Source organism: Mirounga angustirostris, unplaced genomic scaffold (genome assembly GCF_029215605.1).
Source record: "Mirounga angustirostris isolate CCGP_5_RB_7025 unplaced genomic scaffold, mMirAng1.0.hap1 SCAF_1, whole genome shotgun sequence".
NCBI classification, from domain to species: Eukaryota; Metazoa; Chordata; class Mammalia; order Carnivora; family Phocidae; genus Mirounga; species Mirounga angustirostris.
Window position 1 is genome coordinate 204,285,484 of NW_026991709.1, and position 14,292 is coordinate 204,299,775.

Consider the following 14,292-nt stretch of genomic DNA (forward strand, 5'->3'; position numbering starts at 1 on the left):
ATCGAGGCTTTACGCCAGGGGCAGGGAATGTGGAGGGCGCCCCGGACAGTCAGGGCCCTTGGAAATCTCCCTTTTCCAGGTTATGGACAGGAGGTCCCCGAGATCCCGGAGGGCGCGGCGTCTCCTGGTGCCCATGAGAGGACCTCGCTTCTCAGTCATTAGCTGTGACGTGGGCCTGGGACCTCTCGCAAAGCCTGCGGGCGTCCTGAGCTCTGACGGGCCCCTAATCCTCTCTGGAAGAGCGAGCAGCTTCGAAAACGTGTCCGGAGGCGATTCCTTCCTCCCCCTGAGGTGGGACCATCGTGTATCCCCTTGGGGAAGTCACTGTGTCACCGCTCCCCAAGGTGCTCACGGCTCCGCACTTGAGTGTGAGGTGAAAACCTCACCGTTTTTGGTGGTTCAACCTCCATCCTTTTGTTCCAGCCTCAGAGCAACCTTGCAGGCGAGGCGAGCGGGGTGATGGTGCATTTTCCTAATGGGAAAACCGAGGCTCGATGTCTGTACTCATTTGCCCGGAGCTCCAAAGCCCCAGAGGGGCAGTGGCTCAGCATTTTGCTGGCCTTAGGAAAGGTTTGTTTTTTCTTGCCTGCTGCTTTTTTTATGTATGCAGTGCACCGAGAAAAGGTACAGAAGGAGTCTCCTTATGTCTTAGAAATGGAGGGCCGTGCACTGAATTAGGAGTTCTTCTCCAGGGTGGGTGCAGTGGGCTTTAGGGGACCCTCGAACCCCTGAGGATACTATGTTTGTGGATTTTTCTTGTTTTATTTATTTATTTATTTATTTTTGCGGAGGGTGTCTATGACGTTTTCATTCCATTCTCAGCGGTTCCCAGACTACCTCCCCTCCCATATCCACCCCCCCCCACAAAAGGTCATGAGCCAGTTTTAAATCCTGTTTCCTTTTTCCCCAGCCTCATACACATGCTCAGGGAGACCCCCACACAGACAAACACACTCATCTGCTGTGCAAAGAATCAGCCTCAAATCCGCCGATCCATCCGCACTCCCACAGGCTCTCTCTGCCTCTTCCTTGGCAAGGAGCACGCACAGCCTTTCCTGAAAAACACAGTGTCCAGGTTGAAAGCAGTGATTATGAAAATCTCCAAACATAATAGCCACGAGAAGAGAACCATGAAGGCCCCCCACCGCCCCCGACACACATCGCCCACTGTCAGCTATCCGCCAGATTCTGCCGCCTTCCCTTGGCCGATCCCTTTCCGGGCAGGCTGTGAGGCGGTTCTGTCCCCGTGTCCTTTCATCCTTCCACGTTCAACACATCACTCAGAAAGGTGGGCACCTTCTCACACAGCCGCCAGGCTGTGATCACACCTAGAGCTCAGAGTCACACCCTCCTTCCCTTTGGTCATATCCTGCACATGAGCGGCGACATTTGATTTGGTGACATCACTGATGTACTACCCGATGGCTGGAAGCCTTTGTCCCCTTAGGATGTGCCCCCCCCACCCCCCACGGCTCCCACCTGTGGCAGCTACTTCCCCACCTCCTTACGGGCCAGGGACCCAGCTCCCCAGCTCCGGCTGCAGCGGGACCAGAACCCGAGGGTCCAGGATACCTGGTCGGAGCAGCCTTTTGCAAAAGGCTGACTGATGATCTGCAACTTGCTCCAAGTAAACGGAATTGCATCTTCAAAGCCAGTTTCATTTAAAAGGACATCCTAGTCCTGGAACAGTTGTGGAGAGCTATTTTTAAAACAGGAAGCATCCGAGAAACAAAGAACCTGCCTCTTGAAATAATGGAGTAAATATTTCTGCCCCCTTATCAGATCTGGTTCCTTTGAAACATGGGTCTTTTTGTTTTGTTTTGGTTTGGTTTTTTTCTCCCCAAATTTCCCCAGTAAAAGTTACCAGGAGCCGTACAAATTGTATCATGAGCTGTTGTTGGAAAAAACATAAAGGGAAATGTGATCCTTATCACCAGCTTATTCCAAAGAAATTACGTGATGTGGGCTTGCATGGCTCGCGCTGTGTTTATGTTTAGTGGGTTTTTAAATATCTCTTTGATTTGCTTTCTGGCGGCTGCGCTGTGTGCAACTTTGCTTCATGACCTTGAGCAAGTTACCTAAGTGCTCTGGGACTCACTTTCCTCATTTGCTCAAGGAGTTGGGGCTGGACCACCAGTGGAGGACCTTCCTAGCTTTAAAAGTCTGAAGATTATTATTCAAGTTTCCAGAAAGTCACGTATTTTAGGATTTCGAGTAACATAAAAGAGGAAAATAGAAATCATCCCCTTAGTCTCATCTTTACGTAAAATATTTTGTGCACATATAGACAACAATGTTGTATTATCACCAAACTTGCTAAGAGACTAGAACTTAATTACTCCAACCACTAAAAGCAAATTACAGTTAAGTCATGTGAGAGAGGTGCTATGTATTGCTACAATGGGGATCATAATATATAAGTGTATCAAATTAACATGTACACCTTACATGTACACAATGTACAAATTTACACGATGTCACATGTCAAATGTATGTCAATGAAAATATTTTTCCATGCATTAAAAAAAATTGAAAAAATATTTTTCCATTCTTGATAACCATTTGAAAGCTAAGGGGGAAATACTAGCTTAAATGACTAGTGTGTGTGTGTGTGTGTGTGTGCACGTGAGCGTATACACTATTATATATTTATATTTATATAAAAATACTATTATATATAATAGTATTATTATTATATAATTAATAGCCTGACATATAATAGACTCTTATATATAATAACACTCTTATGACATGTAGTATATATAACCTATCAATATCAATACATTGTGTCGATAATATAGATCAATAATATGTATCTTTTAATATAAACTTAAAAAAACCCAGTACATTACAAGAAACCCAAGTTTCATAAATGAGCAATTCTGTGACCTGGTGATGGTTTTCCTACACTGACCTTCAACCCAGGGGTAGAGACCCTTTCTGAGGACCAGAGCGTAAGGACTTTTGAGATAGTGGTCTGCAGTGAGTGTTGTTTCTTTGTACTAAAGACAAACGGCAGAGTTTCCATTCCAAGAGCCAAAAAAAGACCCAAGATGAGATGTAGCCATTGTTCAACCGTAAACACGCTTTGTAAAGGAAGTGAGGATCCTGGTTCTAAGGGAACAGCATGGTAGATGGGAACTCCCGATTCCTTTCCGGTTCTAGATCCTAGGATAAGAGGACCTATGGCTCCTCTTCCCCTAGGGGAGACCAGGGAAGACACAGCAGCATGAAGAGCCCCTGGGTGCGCTGGGGAAGGACACAGCCTTGAGTCAGACAGACTTGGTGTAAATCCCGCTCCCCACTTGACAGATCTGGGGGCGCCCATTTCATCCCTTGGAATCATTTCTCCTCCTCCGTAAGGTGAAGATAATAACTCTCTCTCTCAGGGCTGTTGTGAGAATCCATAGCTGAGTTCCCAGCACATGCTTAGATGCTCAAGGTGGAAAGAACCGTAGTACTAGTTGTTTCGTTATCTAGCTAACTGTGGTTAAAAAAAAAAAAGAAAAAATACCCCAGCCCCAACCTAACAAAACCTAGCATCTCAACTATTTTTTAGTGTACGACTCAGGAGTGTTGACTATCTCCCCATTGTTGTGCAACAGCTCTCTAGAACGTTTTCATCTTGCAAAACTGAAACTTCATACCCATGGAACAACTCCCCATTTCCCCCTCCCCCCAGCCAGTAGTAGCTGGTTTTGTTATTACTGATTCGGATGGTTATTGCTGAGGCTCGGGTTGCTACGATAGTGATTGCTTTGCACTTTGAGAGCAGGGCTTAGGTTTTCTAGTTCTGTTACCCAGGAACATGCGGAGAGGGGACGCTGTCTATCCTAGCTAGTAAGCTACCGCACCGTTGCCTATGATGAGAGTCCAAAGGACATTGATCGGTATGGGGTAGCGGGGAGATGGGAGGCCCGGAGCTGCCGCGAACTTTCCCTGAGATTGCATGAAGGTCTATGGGGAGATGGGGGCTCGAGTGGACCGAGTACCTTGTGTAGACCAAGTCCATCATCAGCCGACATCCGGGCAAATGGTGCTTATGTCCGAAACCAAGTGCTACCTTTCATTCGGCCAGGGGACTTTCCACGTGAGGGGGACAGATGCCACTGCCCTTGTGTGGCATGGCTGGACTGAATCATGGGCTTGTCACCACTTCACCAGGGGTTATTTTTATAGCCGACAAGGAGACTTACTGGAAATGGCTTGGCATGCATGCATAGAAAGCTCCCAGGATGGGGTGGCTCTTCAGGCCCTTGACCAAGACATTCCCACAGAGCAGATCCCTTCCAGCCCAGGAAGGATTCCGGGGATCCCCAGCCTCCTAGAGGAAGGTTCTGGTTCTTTGCGGGCATATGTTTGAGGCCACAGAGCCCTCACCTGAACCACGGTCCTCTGACCCTCATGGATTCCCCCAGCCAGCCTGGCCACCTGCCCCCAACTGGCCCGCAGGGGGGACGTTCTATCATTTTCCATTTTCCATGCCCCTTTCTTGAGTTGCCCTCTCTCTCTCTCTCTCTCTCAAGCAGGGAGTGGGCCAAGGAAGGTGGTTCATTGAACAGAGGAGGTGACAGGAGACTGATGTTCGGCTGGGGGGCTCCTTTTAGACATGGAGCACATCCTGCCCCTTGGGGACGTCTCTCTGTCCCCCAGGCCCTTGTGTCCCAGCGTGGGAGGAAGCCCTGCATGGGGCATTTTCTGATACTTCATCTTCAGGACATTTGTCACATTCCCAGCAGCAAATTTTCTGTCTTCAGCTGCCTCTCTCACATCTGACCAACCGCTTAGAACCCTGTTTTTGCTCACATTGTCTGGCTGACACGACGCCCCAATTCCTGGGGTGGTGCCACGTGTATTGTCTGAACTGCATTTTTTTTCTTGGTTGAGCAAACAAGCAGGAATTTTCCATCAGGCAACAGCTGATTGCCTCCCCACGAAACAGGCCGTTGGTCCCCTGTGCTGCTGTGGACTTTCTTGCGGGGGGCGGGGGGAAGCAGGGACCCCGGACAGACCAGAGACTTCGGCAAGGCATCAGTAAGGGTTTAAGTCAAGCCGGGAGACTCCTCACCTGGCCTTCACGGAGGGCCTGCGGCAGCTGTGAAACTCAATCTAGAAAATTCTTCCCACTTAGAGTCAGTTAAAGGATGCAGAGTCCGTTCGCACTGAGCCCCTCCCAACCATTACCTGAGAGTCTGGGACTGACCACTCTGTCTGAGCCCTGGGGCCCGGGGCGCTCTCTTGCTGGGCATCATTTGTAACTTTCTCTTAGGAGCCTCCCTACCAGGTAGATCTGCTGCATTTCTTCAAAAACCAGACGCCCTCAAATGCAGTTGTGTTTCCAGAAACAGGAGATGGCTACCCGCAACCAATGTACTTTGAATCAGACTTAATTCAGCCAATGTTTACCATCACATTGTACTAGACCCTGGGTCAGTAGACTTTTTGTAAGGGGCCAGATAGTAAATATTTTTGGCTCCTAGGGCCCAGTGGTTTCTGTTGCAATCACTCAAGTCTGCGATTGTAGCACAAAAGCGGCCCAAGGATATATGTCAATGATTGCACGTGACTGCCTGCCAATAAAACTTTATTTACAAAAGCATTTGGGGGGCCAGCTTTGGCCCTCAGACTACAGTTTGCCATACCAGATCTAGGGCCTGAGCTGGGGACTGGGGAGGCAACAGGGAGCCAGACATTTTCTCTGCCCTTATGGAGCTCCAGCTGAGTTTATTTTTTTATGAGGGCCAAACAGTTTTTGATTTCTTTCTCTGGGGTGCAGGTGGCATTACTTGGAAGAATAAAAATGAAATGCTACGTTGTTCGCAACACCATTAAACCAGAGGTCCCCTCCCTCTTTCCCCATAAGTTTTATTTATTTATTTATTTTAAAGATTTTATTTCTTTATTTAAACACAGTGAGAGAGGGGACACAAGCAGGGGGAGTGGGAGAGGGAGAGGCAGGCTTCCCGCTGAGCAGGGAGCCCGATGTGGGGCTCGATCCCAGGACCCTGGGATTATGACCCGAGCCGAAGGCAGACGCTTAACGACTGAGACACCCAGGCGCCCCTCCCCATAAGTTTTAGAGTCAACATGTTGAAAAGGAAATTATGTAACGTAAGAATGGCCCCTTCTGTGAATCCAATGACAATGTCAAGGTCATACCGTTGTTTCGATCTCCCCACTTTCCATATTCGGGGCGCTCTTTACCATCTTGACTTAAGGCTGACAAATGCATGGGCTGAAAGGAATTTTTTTAAACTGAAGATGGAAAATCCATTGTTTTTCTGAACATCACTCATATATCCAATTACACACATTAGTGGAGTTCTATACTGTATTACCTAATGACATGGATAAAGGGGGTTTGAACTCAGCCTTTCTGTCTGTTGTCTGTTGTTAATAGAGAAATGGATGTTCTTTTTTTTTTTTTTTTTAAAGATTTTATTCATTTATTTGACAGAGAGAGACACAGCGAGAGAGGGAACACAAGCAGGGGGAGTGGGAGAGGGAGAAGCAGGTTTCCTGCGGAGCAGGGAGCCCAATGTGGGGCTCTGTCCCAGGACCCTGAGATCATGACCTGAGCTGAAGGCAGACGCTTAATGACTGAGCCACCCAGGCTCCCAGGAGTGGATGTTCTTGTCAGCAAAGCAGAGGTAGAGTTACTGCCTGGGAGTCTGAGAGGCTCCAGGTCAGTTGTCTGTTTTTATGTCTGATTTTCCAAACGATCTAGTTATTTGTTTATTTATAAAACTGTGGTAAAATACACATCTACAAAATGTACCCCCTTACGCATTTCTCAGTGCTCAGTGTTAAGTACATTCACGTTGTGCAGCCCTCCCCGCCTTCCATCTCCAGAACACTTCATCTTGTGACACTGAAACTGTCCCCATTCAACGCGATTTCCCCATCCCCTCCCCCGCCCCTGGCACCTGCCATCCTTTCTGTGAATCTGACGACTCTAGGGACCTCGTCTAAGTAGGGTCATGCAGTCTTTGTCTTTTGTGGCCGGCTTCTTTCACTCAGCAGAATGTCCTCAAGGTTCCTCCATGTTGTAGCAGGTGTCAGAATTCCCTTCCTTTTTAAGGCTGAAGAATATTCCAGTGTGTGTGTGTATCATGTCTTGTTTTCCATTCACCCATCAAGAACAGAGACACTGGGTCCAAATTCTATTTTATAGTCACCAAAGAATTTTTTTTTTTTGTAAATGACAATTTACAACTGAAACCTCTATTCCCATTTTCTTCTTTTAAAAATAATTTTGTTTTTATTGAGGTGAAATATACAGAACATAAAATTAACTAACCATGGAGAGTGTACAATGAAGAGGCACTTAGTATATTCAGTGTCGTGCGACCATCACCTCCAGGTCCAGAACATTCCCCTCCCCGCAAAGGATACCCCGTCCCTGCGCGCAGTCACTCCCCATCCCGTTCCCCCAGCCCCCGTCGACCCCCAGCCTGCGTCTGTCTCTATGGATCTGCCGGTTCTGGACCTGATCACACACGATGTGGCCTTGTGTCTGGCGTCTCTAACTCAACACAATGTTTTCCAGGTTCACCCACCTTGTAGTGCGTGTCACGATTCCTTCCTTTTTATGGCTGAACATGATTCCGCCATTTTGTGTACGTATCCATACTTTAATGGACACTGGAGTTCTTTCGACTTTTTGGCTATCACAGATAGTGCTGCAATGAGTATCCCGACTGTTTCTTAAACGAGCAAGCCAACAGCAGCAGCAATAAGAAAAACAATTGCCAGAACTTCTCCTCCAGGCAGAGATCTTTTGGGAACCCCCCCAACCCCACTTAAAAACACACCCAGGCGGGGCTCACTCATACTTGAGAAAGGACCAATGCAAGGTCATCTGTCCCGACACCCCCTGTGTGCTTCCATTGGGAGCCTCAGAGTCTTCCCCGGGCAGAAGTCACTCAGGGGTGGGGCAGTTGCCTCGGACATCGGGATCGTCCCCACGTGTGGCAGTCCCCCTCCCCTAGTCCCACGTCCCAGAGACCCCGGAATTAAATAGAATGAGTGGAGGGGGGGCGTGCCTGGGTGGCGCAGTCGGTTAAGCATCTGACTCTTGATTTCGACTCAGGTCATGATCTCAGGGCCGTGAGATGGAGCCCTGCATCAGGCTCTGCGCTCAGCTTGGAGCCTGCTTGAGATTCTCTCTCTCCCTCTCCCTCTGCCCTTCCCCCCACCCAAATAGATAAATAAATCTTTAAAAATAAGTAAATAAGTAAATAAAATGAGTGGGCTTGCTCCTTTGAGGGTCCACGGTCTCTCTCATAATAACATCACCATTCCTTTATTGAGCACCTACTGTGTGCCTGGCCTGGTGCAGGCCCTGCCCTCAGAGGGAGCCCCACCAGGGGAGCTGCTAAGGCCCCCTTTTGACAGCAGAGGAGATGAAGACCGAGAGCCACAGGTTGACAGTGGTGAACTCAGGAGCCCAGCTTGGTCCTGTCCAGTGCCCCCTGCCCCAGCCTCGTCCCCCCAAAGCCCAGACCCTGGTGGGCAGGGAAAAGCTGGCCCCTGCAGGGACCCGCACACATGCAGGCAGAGAGGTCTGGTGGGAACTGACTGTGCTTGATGTAACAGCTTCTGAGATAAGAAACCTTTCCTTCGACAAACCTCTGTATGACTCAAAACGAACCCACGAGTCCCCGGCACGCTGGCCTGTCACCCCGAGCCGCGTTGAGGAAATGAGACATCAGGATGTGTTTGAGGTTTGGGGTTCAACGGAAACACACCGGGAATGTGGCGAATTCTGCCCTGGAGAGGCGGGATTGGCGTCTCTGGGCATGTTTTCAAGCCAAGCGGAGGGACGGGGCTGGCGGGATTCCTTCTTGCTTTTGGAACATCATAGAACCCGGAGGCCGCAGACACAGGGTTTGGCTGAGGAGTGTGTCTTTTAGACTTGGGACAGTCCCCAAAAGGCCAACTTGGGGTCAAGGTTGAAATCAGGGGTGACTGAGGTGGAGGGCAATCAGGATGTGCTGGAGAAGGCAGGATGGTAGCCTCGAGAACAGCATCTGGCGTTGGCGGGCGCAGAACTATTTCCTGAATGACTGTGACAGTTTAGAGCCGCGTGTCTCAAAGTGTGGCCTGCAGACGGCCAAGCCAGTCCCTGGGGCGCTATAGGCATGCCACCTCCCAGGCCCTCCCTGAGGCCCTCCAGATGGGATTCCATCCATGCTGGGGGGCAGAGTGGAGGGGACAGCCTAGGCTGAGCTCGCACCGTGTGGCATGAAATGACTCTCTGATTTGCTTTTCTGACCAGCCCAGGGGGAAGTGTGGCTCAGCTGGACCGGGCAGTTGCCCAGGGCTATGGCCGGGAGGCGAGCGCCAGAGCTGGGGATCAACCTGGGCCACAGACTCCGAGTCCTGTCTACACTGCCCACTGCATACTACCCAGCATCCTCTTGGTCTCTCTTGGAGTCCATAAGAAATCCTGTCATCCCAGGAAACCCTGGATTTGGGGTTTTGCTTTATGAGTACCAGGAAGCAAAGCCACTTCACCAGCTTATGGTGCTGACCCCTTCCCAACCAGGCGCCCCCACTCATGCACATCCCTCGCTGCTGGCTGCTCAGACCCAGTTGAATGGGGGGAGGGCCAGATGCCCGTCCATCCCCACCCTGGTTAGATTGGCCCGCATGACAGTGGGCAGGGCTCCTGCTGGGGAAATCAAGGCAGGCTTCCCAGTGGAGGTGACACTTGAGCTGGGCCTTGAAAGGTGGACTAGGTTTGTCCCATGGGCTCACAGGAGGGGCTTCCTTGGCAAAGATGTGGACTTGGGGGGGAGGGAGGGTGAGTGGGGGTAGGGTGGGTTGACCTTGGAGATGAGGATGGGAAGTGGGGGGTGCATGGGAGCAGTAGAGGCTAGAGGGAGGTGGCTGTCGTAAAGGGCCAGAATGCTGAGTGAAGGACTTTCCAACATGCTCTAAACCAGCAAGGAAGGGGTGTGTCCAGATGGCTGGGGTAGGCTCTCAGAACTGCCAGCCTTGGAGCTATGAGGAGCTGTTCTTGGGGGTGGAGGGGTAACCTGTGGGAGTCAGGGCAGGCTCTGGGGCTATGACCCCAGAGGAACCACGGGAAGTCCCCAGGGGACACCCAGAGATCTCACGGGCACCCCAGGTGTGCAGATGAGATGAGTCTCAGGTACACCCAGGCCCTTGGGCAAGACCCAGATCCCCCCCGCCCCCACCAACATGGAACTCCACTCAGGAGCTCAGGCCCCCCAACGAATCTCCCACTGCCACGATTCACTCCTTAAGGCTCCAAGCAGGTTCTCCTGCATTACTGTTATTTAATTCCCATGCATTTCTGAGTTTGCCAAATTTCTCCCTATTTTGGATTTCTAGTTTCATTCCACTGTGGTCAGAGGCCATGCTTTGTGTTATCTCAAACCTCATCAATGTATTGAGGTGGGTTTTGTGGCCTATCCCGGGGAATGTTCCATGTGCACTTGAGAAGAATGTATTCCGCTCCTGTTGGGTGGAGTGTTCTAGACATGTCTGTTATAGCTAGTTGATTTGTAGACTCCCTGTACTTAAAAATAAGTTTTAAAAAAGCCAGTGTGGGGGAGGGGGGAGAAGGGGAAAAAAGGCTTGTCAAGAGAATGTCCCGTTCACTTTGTTCTAGGTTAAAACAGAGTCCAGTCCTGGCAGGCCGTGTGCCGTTGGGGCTCGGTGGTGTGGCCAGCTCCCGTGGGATGTGTGTTTGTGGCTCCCGAGGGCCGAGGGAGCCAGCGTGTCCCAGCGAGAGGCCCCCACTGCCTCTGAAGGAGAGCCGGTGGGGTCGGCCTGTGTGAAGGCCTCGATTTCTGGGTCCTGGCCAAGCGCAGGCCCTGGCCCGGTGGAGGGTCTCTGGGTCTGGTGTTGCCCCTCGAGGAGGCTGTCCTGGGGCCTTTGGGGCCTGGCGGGGTGGGGTGCTGGCTGTACCCAGAGCAGCCTGCAGGATGAGCGGGCGGGCAGGCGGGCGTGCCGGGTGTGAGTGGCACCTCCACCGCAGGCCGGTCCAGCTCCTGGTGGTGCTGGGCGTCTCTGCACAGCCCAGGCCGCCGCGAAACCCTGACTTGTGGGGCGGCCCCAAAGCTGGGCCACCGGCCGCGCTCACCTCCCTGCTGTTTCGCAGAGGAGGAAACTGAGGCCCAGTGTGTGGCTAACTGGGGCTGACCCAGCAGTGAGCTGGTGAAGAACTGAGGTCTGACCGTGCTGGGACGTTTGCAGGGGCCAGTAGCGCCTGGCTGAGCTGCTCGGGAGAGAAAAACATTTCTGAGCTTCTGAGCAGCCGTGAATAAAGCTTTGCCAGAGAAGACAGGGGCATCCAGCAGTTCCAGGTCTGGCTAGCTCCCCACACCACTGAAAGCAGGATCTTGAAGGGATGTTTGCACACCTGTGTTCACAGCAGCATTATTCACAATCGCCCAGAGGCAGATGTCCCCTGAGTGCCCGGCAGTGGCTGAACGGAGAAGCAGAACGGGGTCGAGCCGTACGGTGGAGTATTACGCAGCCCTGGACAGGAAGGGGCTTCTGCCGCGGACTGCAACATGGATGAACCTGGAGGACGTTAGGCCGAGGGAACTCAGCCAGCCACAGAAGGACAGATACTGTGTGATTCCTCTTGTGTGAGGTCCCTGCAGGGGTCACAGCCAGAGAAGCAGGAAGTAGAGGGTGGGAGGCTGGGGGAGGGCTGCGGGGGGGCAGTGTTTCATGGGGACGGAGTTTCAGTTTGGGAAGATGGGAAAGTTCTGGAGAGGGACGGTGGGGATGGCTGCGCAACAGTGTGAATGTGCTTAATGCCACTGAATCGGACGCAAAATTGGTTCCAATGGTTAGTTTTATGTTCTGTGCATTTTACCACAATGAAAAGCTAAAGAAAATAAGGGGTGTCCAGGAAGAAAGTGGGGTGACTGGGGAGATGGAGCCGGAGAAAGTGCTCAGGCTGGGAGCAGGGTCTTGGCAGGACCTCTGTCCCCACCCCTGTCCCATCCTCCTTGGTCTATAGGGGCTAGGATTGGGGGGGCCAGGTGGCTCCCTTGGTTGGTGCCAGCCTGGATTTGGTCCCTGCCCCCAGAGAGCCCCCAGTCAGAACCAGCCAGGGAGCAGGGACCCCCGCCCAGGAATCTGGGGGGAAAATGCTCAGGGAACCAAGAGAAGAGCAGAGAAGGGGATGAGCACTCAAAAGGGAAAGGGGGGGGCTCTCCCAGCTGTGGGTCACGGCTGAGGAAGCCTGTCATAGCACATGAGGGGCAGGGCACAAATGATGGTCACTGCCTGCCTTAATCTTCTGTGGCTCCCCACTGCCCTTCAGTCCTGCAGCTCTGGCTCATCCCTGCCTCTTCCCGTGCATTCCAGTCAGAACCACCTCCTCCTTCCCAGAAGCCCCACATGCGGCCATCTCCCTCCACCGCACTCCCTCCCGGCGGGGGGGGAGTCAGTCCATGAGCCCCAACATTGGAGGCAGGACACGTGCGTGTCCCGTGAGGCTGAATCAGTCGTGCCTGCCCAGAAGGCCCAGCTAAGGACCTGGGATTTGTGGAGGGGAGAGAGTGGGGAGGCGTGAGTGGTCACTGAGTGTCAGCCTTGGGGAGTCTGGGTAAGGATTTGGGGGGGTGGAACTCTGAGGAACTCTGGCCTTTCTTGCTGTGTGATCTGGGGCAGGTGGCTTCCCTTCTCTGAGCCTCCTCATGCATCCCTCACCTCCTAGCCCATCAAGAAATCCATCTGTCCCCCGGTTCCATGTGGTTGGCTAATTTGCTAATGTGTGGTCAGGCCTGGAGGAGCCCAATCATTTGAAAGTCACTATGTATGTGTTCAGAAGGATGAGGGCCCTCGGTCATCCCTCCATCCCAGGGAGTGGGTGAGGTCTGCTGGATGGTCAAGCATCTGGAGGTCCAATTGCTGCTGGCCATGGGAAGAAAAGAATTTCCAGCTGAGGAAAGAGTAAGTGCAAAGGCCCTGAGGCAGGACTGAAGGGTGTATCTGTTTATTCCCAGAGCCACAAATGGCCACAAAGGTACCCTGCCTCACCCTCCCTCTCTTCCAAAAAAAGAATTGAAATTGGTGAAACATGGATCATTGCGATATGCCTTGTCCCTCTGCCTCCCTCATGAAATGGGACTGAACCTGGCCTTCAGGGCCCACACAGCGAAGGGAAAGTCCTAACTCTGAGAGGAGTCCTAGCTAGCATCAGCGTGTGACTCTGGGAAATGCCTCTGGGCCTCAGTTTCCTCTTCTGCAAGGACAAGGAGATGATGCCTCTGAGGGGCTCACAGGCCTGCAGCAGAAATGATGTGCTGAGGGCCAGTGAGGGGGCCACTCGCCGGCAGGCACAGAGCAGGAAGCCGGGGTGCTGGGAATGGAGACTCCCGAGCCAGCTTCTTCCACCTCTGCCTAAAAACGGTTACCCAGGGCCCCAGCCTTTTGTCCCGTGGCCGCCTGTTCCCACCTGAGGATCTGCTTTCTGGCTTCAAGCCTACAGAAACGACCCCAGGACAGCTCGGCCAGGTTGCTACCCGTGGCCACAGGAAGAGTGCGTGAATCGGCAAATGCAAAGGCCCTGAGGCAGGACCAGGGGAGCATACTTGGCTGACAGCAAGGAGGCCAGTGTGGCTGAGTGGGCGCACAGGAGCGAGACGAGAGGAGGGAGGGAGGGGCTGGGGCCCCTCAGACCACGATGAAGTCTTCGGATTTATTCCAAAATGATGGAGAGCTGCTGGGGGGCACCATCTGATTTGATGGGGGAGACACAGTTGTGCCCAATATGGCGTCCGTGTAGAGGAGCCATGGGTCCAGCCTCCTTGTTTTCAGGTGGGGAAACTGAGGCCTGGAGACACCCAGTGACTGCCCATTGCAGAGGCATCCCAGGGGTGGGGGGAACTTTCATTTCAGGCAGACAGGGCTTCAAGGCTCAGCTCCATTACATGGACAGTGGTCTTGCCTCCCCACACCTCCATTTTCTCACCCGTAAAATGGGCACAAACTCCTTGAAAACACTCATCGCGGAATCTGTCTCATAGAAGTCTCACCCCCTGCCTCCTATCTAGTCCAGTGCACGGACGGACCACCTGTGTTCATCCATTCAACTGTCGATGGACCCTGGGGTTGTTTCCACTTTCTGCTGGTTGTGGGTCCTACTGCTGGGAACATGGGCATACGGGCACCTGTCTGAGTCTCTGTTTTTAAATCTTTGGGGTCTACAGTCAGGAGCGGAATGGCTGGGTCACATGGTAACTCTGTTTCGCTTTTTGGCGAACTGTTTCCCGCCCAGGCCTCCTTCTGCTTCATATT